Raw genomic sequence first — 15,866 nt, 5'->3', positions numbered from 1 at the left:
AACAAACGTTCGATCTGTAGAACCCCAAAAAATCCGGAATTTAATCGCCGCCCCTCTCCTTTTAAATGTAGATGAGCACCGTGCCAGCGTGCGATCGTGTATCATTACTGTATGGTGCTGGTACAACAGGCGCGCAAGATTATCGCTCGGAAAGTGCGCCTGCACGGTTTTTTAGTGCCTTATTTGCGTTTTCACATCGCCACCCTTGTGCCTGTTGCATCGGTGGACATTTGAGTTGCATCCCGCGCTTCCCACGGGGCGTCTTTCTAAAAGTTACCTATCTAGAGGTTTCTGCGGACGCTCAGAAAGTTTCTAATTGATATCATATGTTTATTTCTAGTAACGAACAGATCAAATACAGATGCAAGTTAAATATTTAAGTTCTAGTGACGAATAGCCACTGGTAATCCTCCAGCAAAGGCACTTCCTGCTCTAAGTCGGCTGCACCACGCGTTGACCACATTCGCACCTAGTAAGGAAATCGTACGCGTACATATTCAACTCGAAGTACGCACTTCGTGTTTGATTTTGCGCAAGCGCGATATCTTCATCCGCGACAAAGGTTGACGGCTCGACGACGTCTTCTTGAAAATCGGCTTGGTGGTTGGGCCTGTTGTACGGATTGAATGCCAATTCTTTTGATTGGTCGGAAATTTCTCTTTTAAAAGAAGTCAGATTCGCCGGTATCGCGAACGGCACTTATGAAATAGATGTCCCACGTCCGTCGTCCGCTGCTATCGCGCATCCAGCCCGCGAGACCTACGATGCCCGGTACGACACCGTGTTCAGAATTACCCAGTGAACGCACAGAATCCTTCCGGTTCTCCCTGCAACTTGTTTTAGAGCGCAGCTCTTAGGGGCCCGTTCCCGGCTTGAGCGGCGTCGCCGTCGGCGTAACCAAGGTCATCCCAAGGTCACGCGGCCCCCAAGGTCATCCCAAGGTCACGTGACCCCCAAGGTCACGTGACACCCAAAGTCGCGTGACCCCCCTGAAGTCACGTGACCCCAACGAGGTCACGTGACACCCCCCCGCCGAGGTCACGTGACCTCCCCGATGACGTCACCGGCGTCCGCATCGTCATCGTCATCATCACTGATGACGTCATCAGTGACGTCACTGATAACGTCATCAGTGATGATGACGATGACGATGCGGATGCCGGTGACGTCACTGATGACGTCATCCGTGATGATGACGATGCGGATGCCGGTGACGTCATCAGTGACGTCACTGATGACGTCATCAGTGATGATGACGATGACGATGTGGATGCCGGTGAGGTCATCAGTGACGTCACTCATGACGTCATCAGTGATGATGACGATGACGATGCGGATGCCGGTGACGTCATCAGTGACGATGACGTCATCGGGGAAGTCACGTGACCTCGGCGGGGGTCACGTGACTTCGGGGGGCATCCGCATCGTCATCGTCACAGATGACGTCATCGGTGACGTCACTGATGACGTCACCGACATCCGCGTCGTCATCGTCATCATCGCTGATGACGTCATCGGAGTCGCATCGTCATCGTCACTGATGAAGTCATCAGTGACGTCACTGATGACATCATCGGCATGGTCACGTGACTCCCCAAGGTCACGTGACCCCCCCAGGTCACTTCACCCCCCAGTACCCTTCCCTCCTGCTCCTCAAGAGCTGCGCTCTAATTCGGTGTTACAGGGAGTCTTAAACGGCTTTCCCTTTTTTGTTTTGTTTTCAATCAACGTATTTGCAGTTTTTTTGGGAGCCACAAAAGTAGGCTTCGTATTCTTTTCTCTTTTTAATATTAAGTGTGTGCTTTCAATCACTCACAACTTCGATTGGATTTGGTGTTTGTGTCTAAACCTTAGAAAACGGCCCGTGACCACGGCTGAGAGAGTGAGCACGACTCAAACCGGCCACTTCTTGATCGGCGGTTTTCGGGCGGAAAGGAACCGAATTTCGAACCCACAATTCTGTTCTGTGTAGTTGGGCTCTCACATGTCACGTGCAACTAAAAACCTCGGCGAGCATAAATACCCTGTCAGGGTATCTTTAAAAGCATACTTCAAAGGCTCCGGTGGTGCGGTACCTGGAACGGGATAACGGTTTGCTAAATGTCCACATTAGAACCGACGAGTCGAAAATTTGAGATTGCGGTGCGCATTTAGCATACCGGCAAATGCAATGCAGAAGTCTTAAATTAGGGAAAGGTGCGGACCAACTAGGTGCTTGCAAAAAATATAAAACAAAATGTACAAAGGGCGGAGTGTTACATCATGGCAAATATGGTGTACGTATACATATCGGGCGCGCTTATGAAGACTGGAAAAGCATTTAGTTTACACTCCTGAGGACAACGAAAGCTAATGCTTGTACGCGTATCCCTCAGGCTGTAAAGTATGCACTTTTATAGTACCCTATTACCTTCAGGCGTGCTTTAAGATGTGTTCTTAATACTCGCAGTAGAACAAGTGAGAAAAGCGTGAGAAAAGAGAAAAGCAAAGCGCGAAACTACACGCGCGAGTATGCTGCCACGCGCTACTCTTTCACGGCACAGACCCATATGCCGGGCATAAGCGGCCATATCTTTTCGTCGACACATGTTTCGTAGAAAACGTTTGATGGTCATTCGTTTCATTGAGACTTGGATTGGCCGTGGACACATGGAACCGCGGCGCTTTGTAGGCAATGTATTTTTTTTACTAAGTCATTTGGATTTAATTGCTGGCTTTATTGCGTTCACCGGAAGAATCCAGGAACATATTCGAACGCACTTAGGTGGCTCCGATAGGGCGAAAAGAAATTTTCGAGCCCTAACCCTATATATTTATATATTCCTACCCATGGGGTCACAAGATAGTTTCTCGCAGATTTCACGAGATTTTATATACAAGGTGTAGTGCTTCACTAACCATGACAGGAAAGGCTAAAGCATGCACAATATTCTTTACGTCTGCTGACTGATTTTGCCATCTGAATGCACTGTCCGAGCCTTCTTCCATTTGCCCCAAATCTTAGTATATTTTGGATACATAATTTAGAAATCTAGAGAATGATCATATTTTGGTATCGGTAATAAATATTGCGGACGAAAAACTCTAAAACAGGATAAGGCATCGAATGTTCACTATCTTTGATTCGTATTGCTTTCTTTTGTTCCCGTTCTACGCCATGACAACGTCCACACCGCAACCTGGAATACAACAAAAATAAGTTTTGAGGAGAAGCACCGTTAGCCGCCACATCTCAGCGGTACATGTGCGGTAAACAATCCGGTTTTCCGCTTGTATTTTATATCATGAGAATAATAGACTATTCAAAGAATGTGAAAACAATTTCTTTTTTAATATTTGTTTTAGGGACCCTAACGAAAAACCCAGTAAAAGCTTTAAAAATGCGGATTAAGGAGCGGGAAATATAACTGCAATTGTTTCTGGAAACATAAATGCAGATTTTAGATAGGAACAATTTTTGAAAACATGAAATCCAGATTCTGTCCAAATTGACTTCCGGTTGCCAAATCGAGACGATGAAACGTTATACTGTGTTTTTCGGTTGTGAAACTTATTCACTGTCTCAGAAAATAACACAGTGTTATTGTTTGAACTCGTGCTCATTAAAGAAACAAGCCGCACAGTCTCTGAGATGGTTCAAACAATCTAACATTAGTCTGTGGCAGGATACCTCCGCCTCTAGCAACCGATCGTTCCCTGTCGCCGGAATTTGTCCTTGCGTGCGACCAAGTGTTATCAAAAGCAGAAACATCCCGCTCGATGCTGAGCATCAACTGAGTTCCGAACATTTACCCGACTATAGGCATTTGCTTACAAACCGGAGCTTGTCCTTCAATATGACTTGGAGAAATAAAAAATAAGATATCACTCAAATTTTCACGCATATTACTGGACAGTTTTTATTAGTGCCGGTGAGTTATTCATAATAAAAAAAATAGGGCTGAGTGTGTTTAGGAACTGTATTTTTTCTTTAAAAAATTCCAAACATTTATGTCATATTATTTCATATAAAACCATTGCAAAATTCATTGAAATTTCTAAATGTTGAAATATAAGATCAGAAGGCAAAATGAATTGAAAATTATACAGCAGCGGTTCTCCTCATAAAATCTAAAAAATCTTCCGATTATGTCATTCCAAATGACCGATAACTTACTTCTTTGTGATATGAAAACTTTCTGCACAATGAATTCAAACAAGTAAGGCAGAAGTTTTTTCCCAAAATAGTGCTCAACTGATTGAGCTAATCTGCAAATGCGATGACTTATGTGGATAGCAGGAGAATAGAAAACCGGGACGATTCCCGTTATACTTCGGAAGCCCCTGTGTGCCGTACAAGCAAGTTGTAGTAACGCTTTAATTTTATCTTTATTTTTTTGATGCCATCTCCGGTTACCGTAGGGCGGAATACAAACCAGAAAAAAACATGCTCAAGAAAGATTACATAATAAACGCATGAAAAAGGCGTCATTAGAGTTTATAGTTTATAGTTTATAGTTTATAGAGAGCGTAATCGAGCATGCGCCACTACTGGCACAAGTGAACCGGCATCCAAGCACCGCGGCACGTGCCACCACGTAGGGAAACGCGAGGGGCAGTGGACAAAACTTAGCGTCTGTATCATTTCTTTTTTCTAACGTTCGCAGCATTGTTAACAAGCACGATTCCTTAACCTCTGCCATAGACACCTGCAATGCTGACGTAATAGTTTTAACTGAGACGTGGCTGCACTCGTATGTTCGGGATTGTGAAATTTTTTCGAGCGCTAATAATTTTTCCATTTATCGTTGCGACCGCACCTTTCGTCTGGGCGGTGGCGTCCTTCTGGCCATTTCCAAAGACTTCCCATCGCAATGCATTCATATTTCCAGTAACCTTGAAATTGTGTGGGCTCTCATTGAGCTAACTCATCAAAAATAATTGTTGGTGCGTGTTATCGTCCCCCCACTTATTCCTCCAGATTTGTGAATGAGCTTCACGACGCAACAAACATTGTTTCATCGCGCTTTCCCACGTTGCCTTTATTTTTGCTTGGCGATTTTAACATGCCGAACATAACATGGAACAGAGAACCACCCATGATGCACCCTGTCTCCTCTCTAGCGAAGGAGTTTTTAGACTTTTGCTATGTTTTTTCATTTACACAAGTTGTCAAGCAGCCTACGAGAATCACCCAGTCGGCAGCTAACACCCTTGACCTCGTATTGTCCTCTAGATCTGATTTCACTTCGGACATTACTTATTTGCCTGGTTTAAGCGACCATGCCCTCCTTTCTTTCACGTTAACCTGTAGAGACCTTTAGCTCCTAAAAAGTCGAAAACTTTTCGAAACTATAAAAAAGCTAATTTTGAAGCTATCAATAATGAACTATCAACTTTCCTTGACATATTTTTGGAGGATTTCAATCTTCGTAGCGTACACGCTAACTGGAATCTATATTTGGCGAAAGGTAACGAGCTAACCAATAAATACATCCCTACTTATACTGTTCGTCATAATCGTAACGCACCATGGTACAATCTTCACATCAAGCGTTTGTCAAACAAAAAAAAAAGTATTTTTAAATCAGCCAAGCGATCTTCAAATGATGACCGCTGGATACCTTACAAACAGGCTGTCGACGAATATGTCTCAGCAGTAAAAAAAGCCAAGGAAGAATTTCAACAGCAAACGTTACCTTTAATGCTAACAACCGACACTAAAAAGTTCTGGCGCGTTATAAATCCGAAAGATGATAATAAAATAATCCTCATCGACGATACTGATAATGTAATCCCATCTAACCTGTGCGCGTCCACTCTTAATGAATGTTTTATACGCAACTTTTCAGAATCTGCGGATCCCTCTCTACCTTTCGTTCATTCGTACGATTACGCAGTAATGTTTCCCATATTGATAGAGCCAGCTGGGGTAGAACACCTACTTAGATCATTAAAGCCTTCTTCTGCCCCTGGTTGCGATCTAGTTAATCCAAAATTCTTAAGAAGCACAAGTGTTTATTCCTCTATCCTACTAACAAAGATCTTTCAGCAGTCACTCGACAATGGTTTTCTACCCGCGGAATGGAAAGTCGGGAAGGTGATTCCACTCCACAAATCAGGTAACAAGACCTCTGCACTCAACTACCGACCCATATCACTCACCAGTATCCCCTGTAAAATTCTTGAACATATTCTGTTTTCCAATCTTGCTAACTTTCTCGAATCCAATTCATTTTTTACATTCGCGCAACATGGTTTTCGAAAAACTTACTCCTGTGAAACACAACTGGTGTCCTTCATGCATAAAATGAATATCATCCTCGACCACTCATCATCAGCAGGTTGCATATTTTTAGATTTTTCCAAAGCATTCGATAAGGTCTGTCATAAGCTGCTGCTCTATAAACTGCGTCAACTAAACCTTGATCACAAACTTCTCACGTGGCTTGAATTCTTTCTTATTAACCGTTCACAATTTGTTTCAGCTAACGATCTAACATCCGAGCCGCGCTGTGTCCACTCTGGTGTACCGCAAGGCTCGGTGCTTGGTCCTCTTCTTTTTCTTATTTACATTAATGATCTCGCGTCAACTGTTTCCTCCCACATTCACTTGTTTGCTGATGACTGCGTACTTTTTAGTGAAATAACTTGCGATAATGACATAATCTGCCTTCAATCTGACCTTAACGCTATCTCTGTCTGGTGCGAAGCATGGCGCATGGAATTAAATATTAACAAGTGTAAACTAATGCATGTGTCCAGGAAACCTTGCCAATTGCCAAAATACTGCCTTAATAACATACCCCTTGACCCTGTATCCTCATACAAGTATCTTGGCATTCATATTTCACATGATCTGACTTGGACCGCCCATACCACATACGTGATTAATAATGCTAACCGGATGTTGGGATACCTTCGACGTAACTTTGCCCGAGCATCTTCGTCATTAAAACTACTGCTTTACACCACACTAATTCGCTCTAAATTGGAATACGCCGCGTCAGTTTGGGATCCCAGCCAAGAAAACCTAATAAACTCACTCGAAATGGTCCAAAATAATTCTGTTCGTTTTATACTTTCTAACTATAACCGAACCGCGAGCATAAGTTCAATGAAGTCTAGCCTCAGCCTGCCATCTCTCGCATCTCGCCGTAAAGCTTTTCGTCTCAGTCTCTTTCATAAATTGTTTTACCATTCACATCTGCACGACGAACTTATTTTACCTCCTCAGTACATCTCATCTCGGTTTGATCATGCTAATAAGGTTGGAATTCCATCAGCCAGAACTAACGCTTTCTTTCAGTCATTTCTGCCACGCACATCTGACGAGTGGAATCGCCTTCCTGCTTCAATAGCCACTATCGAAGACTCCCATCACTTCAAGAACGCCTTAGCTAACATTGTATGATTATATGCCATTTTTTGTTTATTTGTATTACCATTTTTGCTGTACTCTGTTTGTTTAATTTCTTCTTGATTGTAACCATTCCCCTCTCTAATGCCTTTGGCCCTGAGGGTATACTAAATAAATAAATAAATAAATAGTGTCCGCCCGTTATGGAAAGTTCCTTAATAATGTTTGATTTCCACAAAGACCGCGCAAAAAGTCACGCCTTAAAAGATTCTTTCCCCGTTTCAAGGCATGTTCATTTCTACGGGATACGTAGAGAGGGACATTCATATATTTATCATTCCTACACCAGTTTCTTCATAGTAATTATTGTGAAAGAATTTGAAACCGAGGAGTTTTCTACGATCATCTAATAACGGCCATTGGTAACAAATAAAAGCCTTGCCTCACACTTGAAGTGACATCAACAATTTGGGATTGGAAGGTATTTACAACCATCTATCGCTTACTGAATAAATAACTCTCAAAAACAGATTTTGAATATTTTATAAATCTATAAAAGAAGAGTTAGAAATTATAAAATCACAAGGAACGACATCGAAAGCCTTACTGAGATCAAGAAATACCACATCAACACACCACCGAAAATCGATTGCCATTGGAAGGTCACGAAAGAATTTAACGTGTGTGCTACCATAGTAGCCCCGAGAAATACTTGTCAGCGATATTTGTCAGACAGTTCGGACACTTTTTCTAGGACCCCTTTTATGCACTGGCATTACTCGAGTAACCCTAAATTCCAAGGCAGAGAAGAATGACGTAGAGATTTTTTGAACAATACCTCGAGGCAAAGGCACCAGAACTAAACAAGATTTGAGAATACACGAAGGGATATCCTCTGGACCAGTCAACGCAGGTGCGGATAAGTTCCTCAATATATTTAAATTTTTTAGACACACTGAATTCAACTCCTGGCATCACAGTGGTCGCCGCTGGACCTTTGAGGTGTACTTAAGATGACAAGAAAGGTCTGAAAAGCGACCGAAAATATAAAAATAAAATGCTCCACATTTTCAGAATCGTTATCGGCAACAGTACCACTGTGTCTAAGCGTCGGAAAGAAGGAATTGTGTTTACCGTTAATAGAGACGTATTTCGAGAACTGTTCTGGAGAACTCCTAATGCCATGTTCTAATTTGAGAACTGCATTGGAGACTTAGCATGATCCATCCTGCCTTAAGCCACTCTGGCGAATTATTTCGTTTAGAAAGATTTGTCGGAAGCCGTATCTTACTGAATTTAAGACAGGCCCTTCCTCTTTTGTTTAGTATTACACGCCACTCACGTATAAACCCCGGCTTGTCACCTAAGCGTTGTGGCGTAAGCATACGAGATGAAACAAACTCTTCCCATGACCTAAGTATTTTTGTTCAGTTTTATCCTTGTTTAATGAATGCTCAAACATTTAGACAATGTTTAAAAAAACGGGAAGACTTGAACCCGGAGATTATATTTGCCTAATCTGCCCGTTCATAAAAAAATGTAATTTTTTCACGTGATTTCCACGTGCTCAGATAATTCAAGTTACCTCAGACACGATAGTTCTACGGTAACTAATTCCTGGTATAGTTTGTCAGTCTTCAAACATCCAAGAAGTGTAAAAGCGTAGGCAATCCATCATATAGCTCATATCATCATTGCGTGTGGGCTCTGGAAGAAACTGTTCAAGCGAAAAAACCTCGGATACGTTGACGAACTCAGTTTACAATTTACCTGCAGTGGCACTCCAGGCGTTTTCACAATTCTTTGCAATCAATGGACAATTAAAGTCACCGCCAATAATAATGTAATCATCTAGAGTACTGGAAATATGTTTACAAATTAGTTAGGCATTGCACTTGGCGGCCGAAATATGAAGCAATGACTAAGCATCTTGTTTTATTCAGCCTAATCAGGCAAAACAGTGTTTCGGCACCTTCACCGTAAACTGGAATCTCAAAAGAAGAAACATTTTCCGAAGAATTCACTATTTTGGTTGTTGATGTATTGCGAAGCATTCGTCATGACACTCAGGACGGAGCTCCACGTGAATGCAATGACGCAAGTCTTGAGAAAACACTTTATTTTATTAATGGTCCAGGATGAAGAACGTAGTGCGACTGCAGAGTGTCACTTAGGAATTCATTGAATGTTTCGTTTCTGTGTCATCGTTTATTCTTTTGTCTTTGTGCAATCGTTTGGTGTTCAAATTGGTGCCCCACCATCATTGGAGTGTCGTGTGGATCTTGCCTTTTCGCTGTATAATTCTTTAATGTTCAAGTTGTTTCACGACTGTCACTGACCATGCACCAACTTGCCCAACTTAAACCGATAATCGCTTCGTAGCTTGGGCGCAAATGTCAATTTGTGCGTACTGCCGTTCCCTGTATGCGCGGCGCGGGTTTATCTGCCTGCCAGAAGGACATCGAGCAAACCTCCCTAGAACACGACGTCAAAACCGGCGGCTAGGACGACTTCTAGGACGACATTTAAGGCGATCTCAAGGACTATCCTCAAGGACGACCTCAAGGGCGACGTCTAGAACGACATAGAGGAGGACGTACGCACGTATGCGGAACTGCGTAAGCGGACGTCCTTCGTGTGCACGGCGTCGCGCTTACGCGCGGCGCCTTCGAGGCTTGGTCCATACCACAAAACCCGCTTAGAGTTGCTAAAGAATGCTGTCTTATTAAAAAGCTTTATCAACTGGAATAAACATGCCACCTCCACGGGAGCAGCGACCACATGTGTACCATTCAAAATCTCGTCAAATACCTCTCCGCCACGCACAGAAGCATCCAATAAAGTATCGATTCGAATAGTCTTCAAGAGCAGCTGTTGAAAGTCGTCAACTTTATTTTGCAAGCTTCTGCTGTTGACAATAGCAACCGCCATCGAGCAAGCGACATCGAGCACGTAGCCAGTGCCGAACAATCGATTTTCTGACAGGATTCCAGGAATATTTCGCATCGTCTCGAAACAAGCTGTCATATTTTAAGACTGTCTTTGTTCCCTCTCACCGATGTGCCCTTGCACAATCCCACAAGTGTTATTTTCTTTTCGCAAGCAACGTTCAAAACGTCATCGGATGTGAGGTAGAATTCTCCAGGTTTCGAATATTCGTAAGGAAGTTTTGCTTTTAGTGCAATTTTTTTTACAAGTCGTTAAAATCCCGCCATTTTGGACCCTCTTCCATATTTTGACTCAATTGAATATACTCGCGTGTGCAAGTCGGCAAGACAAGTGTCAGACGAATTTTGGCTGTCTTCAATTGAGACAAGCTTATTCACCAAGCTCTTTTGGCTGTTTAAAACTGCTGAGCATCATAGAAAAATACGATGTTTACTGCAGATATTACAGTATTATTTGCGGACTCGTATCAAGAATACTCTAAGCACGTTCGCTTCATAAATATGCCTGCTTCCAACATGTCTGTGCAAATATTTGTGACAGATATGACACGACTGTTTTACAAAGATTAAACATACATTAGACAGCATCTGCGGACTGTCTTTCTTATGATATGTTGCCGGCGTGACCATGACGTAACGCTTCGGCCCGACACATCGTGTGAATCTGAAACAACTTCGGGTGTCTCGGTAGTCTTAGATTTTCAGGAACTCTTTCCAGAAGAGACGTTCAACATGGGAGGGGCTACGCCTGAGTGAAACGTCGCCCGCCACTGTGAAGTTTCAACGATGTGTTTTCTTTTTTTTTCGATATTTACTCAAAAGCTTTAAGTTTTTTTTTGTAGCTTGGTTGTGGTTTGGGGAACGTTGTAGTAGGCAAGATACAGTTTCGAGGAGGCAAAATTAATTTAGATAAAAATTCCTTCGTGCATAGTTTTATACACAATGTACTATCTGCCTTTAGATAGAAGCGATTCAAGCGCATCCAGCTAAGCTAGCGCATTGATTTTATTTATTTTATAATATTTTTTTACTGCCAGCCGTAAGGCCAGGGCAGGAGTGGTACAAATAGCAAACATAAACAAAATGTAATAATTACATACAAAAAAAGACACGAATAAAAAGAAAATTAATTACATGCATACACAAACTCTAGTTCCTTTGCGAATGACATGAAATCTTCGGAATTGACAACACGTGCGGTTAGCTTGTTCCATTCATCTATACACCGAACAAAAAAGGAGTACTCAAAACGATCTGTTGAGCACCATTATGATTGAATATAATAATTATGTTTTGTTCTATGCTGCATGGGTTCGGGACTTATCTATTTCGAAACTTCTATTCTGTAACATCCATTCAAAATCTGAAAAAAAAAGTTTCATTCTGGTTATAGCCAACCTGATTTGAACTCTGCATAGGTTTGCTCGGGACCTAAGTGCGGAGACAGAGTCGGTTGATTTGTAACTATTGAATATAAATCGCACTGCTTTCTTTTGTAGTCTTTCTAGTATATGAACATTTCTAGTGGGAAATCGCTCCCATACAGGTCTCGCATATTCAATGTTTGGTAAAATCAGACATTTAAAAGCCATTAACTTTACTTCTGGACTCGCATGATCTAGCTTTCTTCTGATCATCCACAGTTTTTCAAATCCTTTTTGAAATACATGATCGAAATGGGAGTTCCAGCTTAGATTGGAGCTAAAGAACACTCCCAGATATTTAGACTCAGTAACTTTATTTAACAAAGGCCGTTTATCTTATAGTTAAATTCCAGAATTTGTTTTTTTACGCGTTACATTCACATAGACTGTTTTCTTAATATTCAGTTCCATCTGCCACTCAGTGCACCATTTATCTATTTTGCTCAGATGCCTATCTAGGTTATCTTGATCACGAACGGAGGAAATAGTACAATATACTATGGTGTCATCTGCAAAACGATTTAAACTTATCGCAGGATCGAATCCGTCACTCATGTCGCTGATATACAATATAAAAAGAAGTGGTCCAACCACAGAACCCTGCGGAACAAGAGATAACACTGACAATGAGTTGGTCCTTTCGCCCTGAAGATAAACAAACTGTTCTCTGCCCGATAAGAATGCCTCCATCCAATCTACAACTTTACTTTTCTTTAGAATGAGACTAAGTTTATGTAATAACTTCGGATGCAATACGCGATCGAAGGCTTCCGCGAAGTCTAAAAACACGGCATCTGTTTGTCCCCCCTCATCTACATTTCTGCTAAGGTCATGAAAATCTTCAATCAGCTGCGTAGTTGTAGAACAACCCTGCCTAACGCCGTACTGATTAGTGTCCAGGATGTTGTTACTTTCTATAAAATCTATTAAATGTTTTGCTATTATATGTTCTAAAGTTTAGCAGCACGTACTAGTGAGTGATATTGGTCGATAGTTGCTCAGGCTGGTTCTTGCGCCTTGTTTGTGAATAGGAATTATTTTCCCGCACTTCCAGTCTCGTGGAATCATTCCACTGCTAATTGTATGATTAAGAATTATCACTAAATAATACGAACAGGATTCGGCATATCTTTGCAGAAACGAATTTGAAATCTTGTCTGGTCACGGCGACTTTTCTGTATCAATTTTTAAGAGCCAATTAAAAAGACCTTCTTGATTCACGTATATGTTTGGAATGGGAGGTATGCTGCCAGAAACGTGAAAAGCGGGAAGGGAACCATTGTCTCTCGTAAAAACTGACTGAAAGTATTCGTTGAATAATGAAGCCATCTGATCTTTATCCGTTATAACAGAACCGTTTTTAACTATGCTGGTTATCGCATCTCTCGAAGGAGATAAATGCCTACAAACTTTTTCAGGGGAAGTCTTTGTAAGGTTTAGGAGGGAATTATTCATATAAAAAGATCTAGTATTACGAACTTCGCATTTAAAATGTCTGGAGAGGTTCCACACCTTCTCTCGCCTATCTGGAGTTTCATGCTTTTTAAGCTGCCGCCGTTTCCTCCTTAATCTATGCTTCAGGCAAGCAATATTTCTTGTTACCCAAAGATTGTTCTGTGAATTCCTTCTTACTCGACGCGGAACAAACTTTTCTATAGCATTATGTAGTGTAATTTTGAGTTTTTCCCAAACATTGTCTATCGATGACGTGCCTAACAAGGAAAAATGACTAAAATTATCAAAGTGGACATCTAAAAAATCTATCATACTTTCGTCGTCTGCTTTCGAAAAATCCGGAAATGAGAGGTTCTGGCGCGTCGGAATATCTCGTCTCTCCAGAGGATATTTTATAAGAACCATATCATGGTCAGAGATCCCGTCAATAATCTGGCATGAGTATTTTGTTTGCGCCATAGTAGGACTTAGTAATACCAGGTCGAGCATGGATTCAGTTAAGCCTTGCGTTCTAGTACTCCCTTGAACTATTTGTGTCAAATTTTGGGAATAAGCCAGATCTAATAGTGCTTGAGACATAGAGGCTTCGCCATTCCCTATGCACAAATTAGGCCGGTCGATGTTAGGAAGGTTGAAATCCCCGGCTAGGACAAGCCTAGTGTTTTTGCTATGAACATATTCGCATAGATAGTCATTAATACGCGTAAAATAATCATCATTTGACATTGGGGGGACGATATAAAGCTCCGTCTATAATAGGAAGTTTATCAACCATGACCTTAAAAAACAAAGATTCTATGTCCAGAGCAGGCACCTCAACACTCCCAAGTTGTTTTTTAAGGACAATGTCAACCCCACCGCCACGAGTCTCCTGGTCTTTACGGAAACACAGATAATTGCCCCCCAATTATAACAACATCAGATTCATGCTTTAAAGATACAGCTTCAAGTTCAGCCTGTTCGTTCAACACACTCCTTGCATTCAAATTGATGACCGTGAGCGCTTCAGGAAAAACCTTGGTTTTCAGGAGACCATGAGTGCCTCAGTTCTTCCTCCAGTTCCCGCCGGTCCCGGCACGGCAGTCGAGAGTTGGATTCAGGATCCCAGTAGAATATACGACCTTCAATAGCCGCCTTGTCGTATACCAACCGAACCTTTGAACCTCGATTCTTTTCCTCGCGTAAAGCCTCCCAGAGGTGTTTTCTAATATCTTGAACATGTTTAGAAGAGTCTTCACTAACGGAAATGTTCGTGCCTTTTAGCCTGTTACAGTTTCGCAAGACTTCCATTTTCCCTTTGTTGTTGTAAAAACGTACTATAACAGGCCGAGGGCTGCGACGTTTTTTGCCAAGACGGTGCATGCGTTATAAGCTTTTGGGATTCCCGTTAACTTTGTGAAATATATTGGACTGAGCCGACTCGGAGAAAACCGCTAGAGTTTCATTTTGTTCCTCATTTAATCCGAAGATCAAACGATTATTGCGCCTCGAGCGGTTCTCTAGGTGGTCGATTTTTTGCGTTAATACATGAACACTTTGCGAGAGTTCCCGTATCAAGGCCTGCAATTCTACAGCACTGTTAATTGATGATTCGAGATTCACTAACCGAGCATCCAGATTTTTAAAATGTTCTGTGTTTTCATTTACGGATGTTTGTATAGAGCTCTGATCTCGCTTAATATCGTTTAGCATTCTCATGTGTTATTTTTGCCCATCAAGGATCATTGACACCTTTACCTCGAGTGAGTGGTGTGATCCAGGGTTCATCTCGACGTCACCGCTTAGAAGCAGAAGCTGTCTTACAATATCTAAGCACTCTAACGTCATGGAAAGCAATTTGTGGGGAAGGTACAACAACAAGGCACAGACAACTACTGCGTACACCACAACTCCTGTAGCTTACCTGCAAGCAGGCGAAGACAAGTAGGTTAGGCGCAAAGCGTACCGCTCCTTGTCGCAAAGCGTACCGTTCCCTTCACTGGCACCGTGCAGTCCTTCCAGTGTTTTATAGCACCCAGAGGCGTAGTACTCGTTGACGTTGATTGGCTTGGAGTGACGTAGGTAAGGGCCGTGCGCACCGTGGCCGATGTCGCGCTGATACCGATGTCCCGTGCTGATGACAAGACATGTCCCACGCTGTTTGCGTCGGACGGTGGTAGCTTGAATGGCTCAAAGGCCATGTCATGCACGCAGTTTCCCATCGCATGAAAATACAGCACTTGCAAGCAGGCGAAGACAAGTAGGTTAGCCATCTTTTCCCAAAGCGTACCGTGCCCACCACTGGCACCGTACAGTCCGTTCCAGTGATTTATAGCACCCAGAGGCGTAGTACTCGTTGACTTTGATTGGCTTGGAGTAACGTAGGTAAGGGCCGTGCGCACCCTGGCCGATGTCTCGCAGATACCAACGTCACGTGCTGATGACAAGACATGTCCCTCGCCGCTTGCGTCGGATGGTGGAAGCTTGAATGGCTCAAAGACCACGTCATGCACGCAGTTTCCCATCGCTTGAAAATACAGTACCTGCAAGCAGGCGAAGACATGTAGGCTAGGCATCTTGTCGCAAAGCGTACCGTGCCCACCACTTGATTATAAAGCTGCCCCAGTAAATGCCTCGAATATAAAGCTGAGCGAAATAAATCTAATCTGGTCAAATTTTCTAGAAGGCTGTTGGTGGATATTTCCAATTTAAATAAAAATC

This window comes from Ixodes scapularis, unplaced genomic scaffold (assembly GCF_016920785.2).
Source record: "Ixodes scapularis isolate PalLabHiFi unplaced genomic scaffold, ASM1692078v2 ptg001200l_1__unscaffolded, whole genome shotgun sequence".
NCBI lineage: Eukaryota > Metazoa > Arthropoda > Arachnida > Ixodida > Ixodidae > Ixodes > Ixodes scapularis.
The sequence above is the reverse complement of the archived record's forward strand: the minus strand, read 5'-3'. Positions refer to the sequence as shown.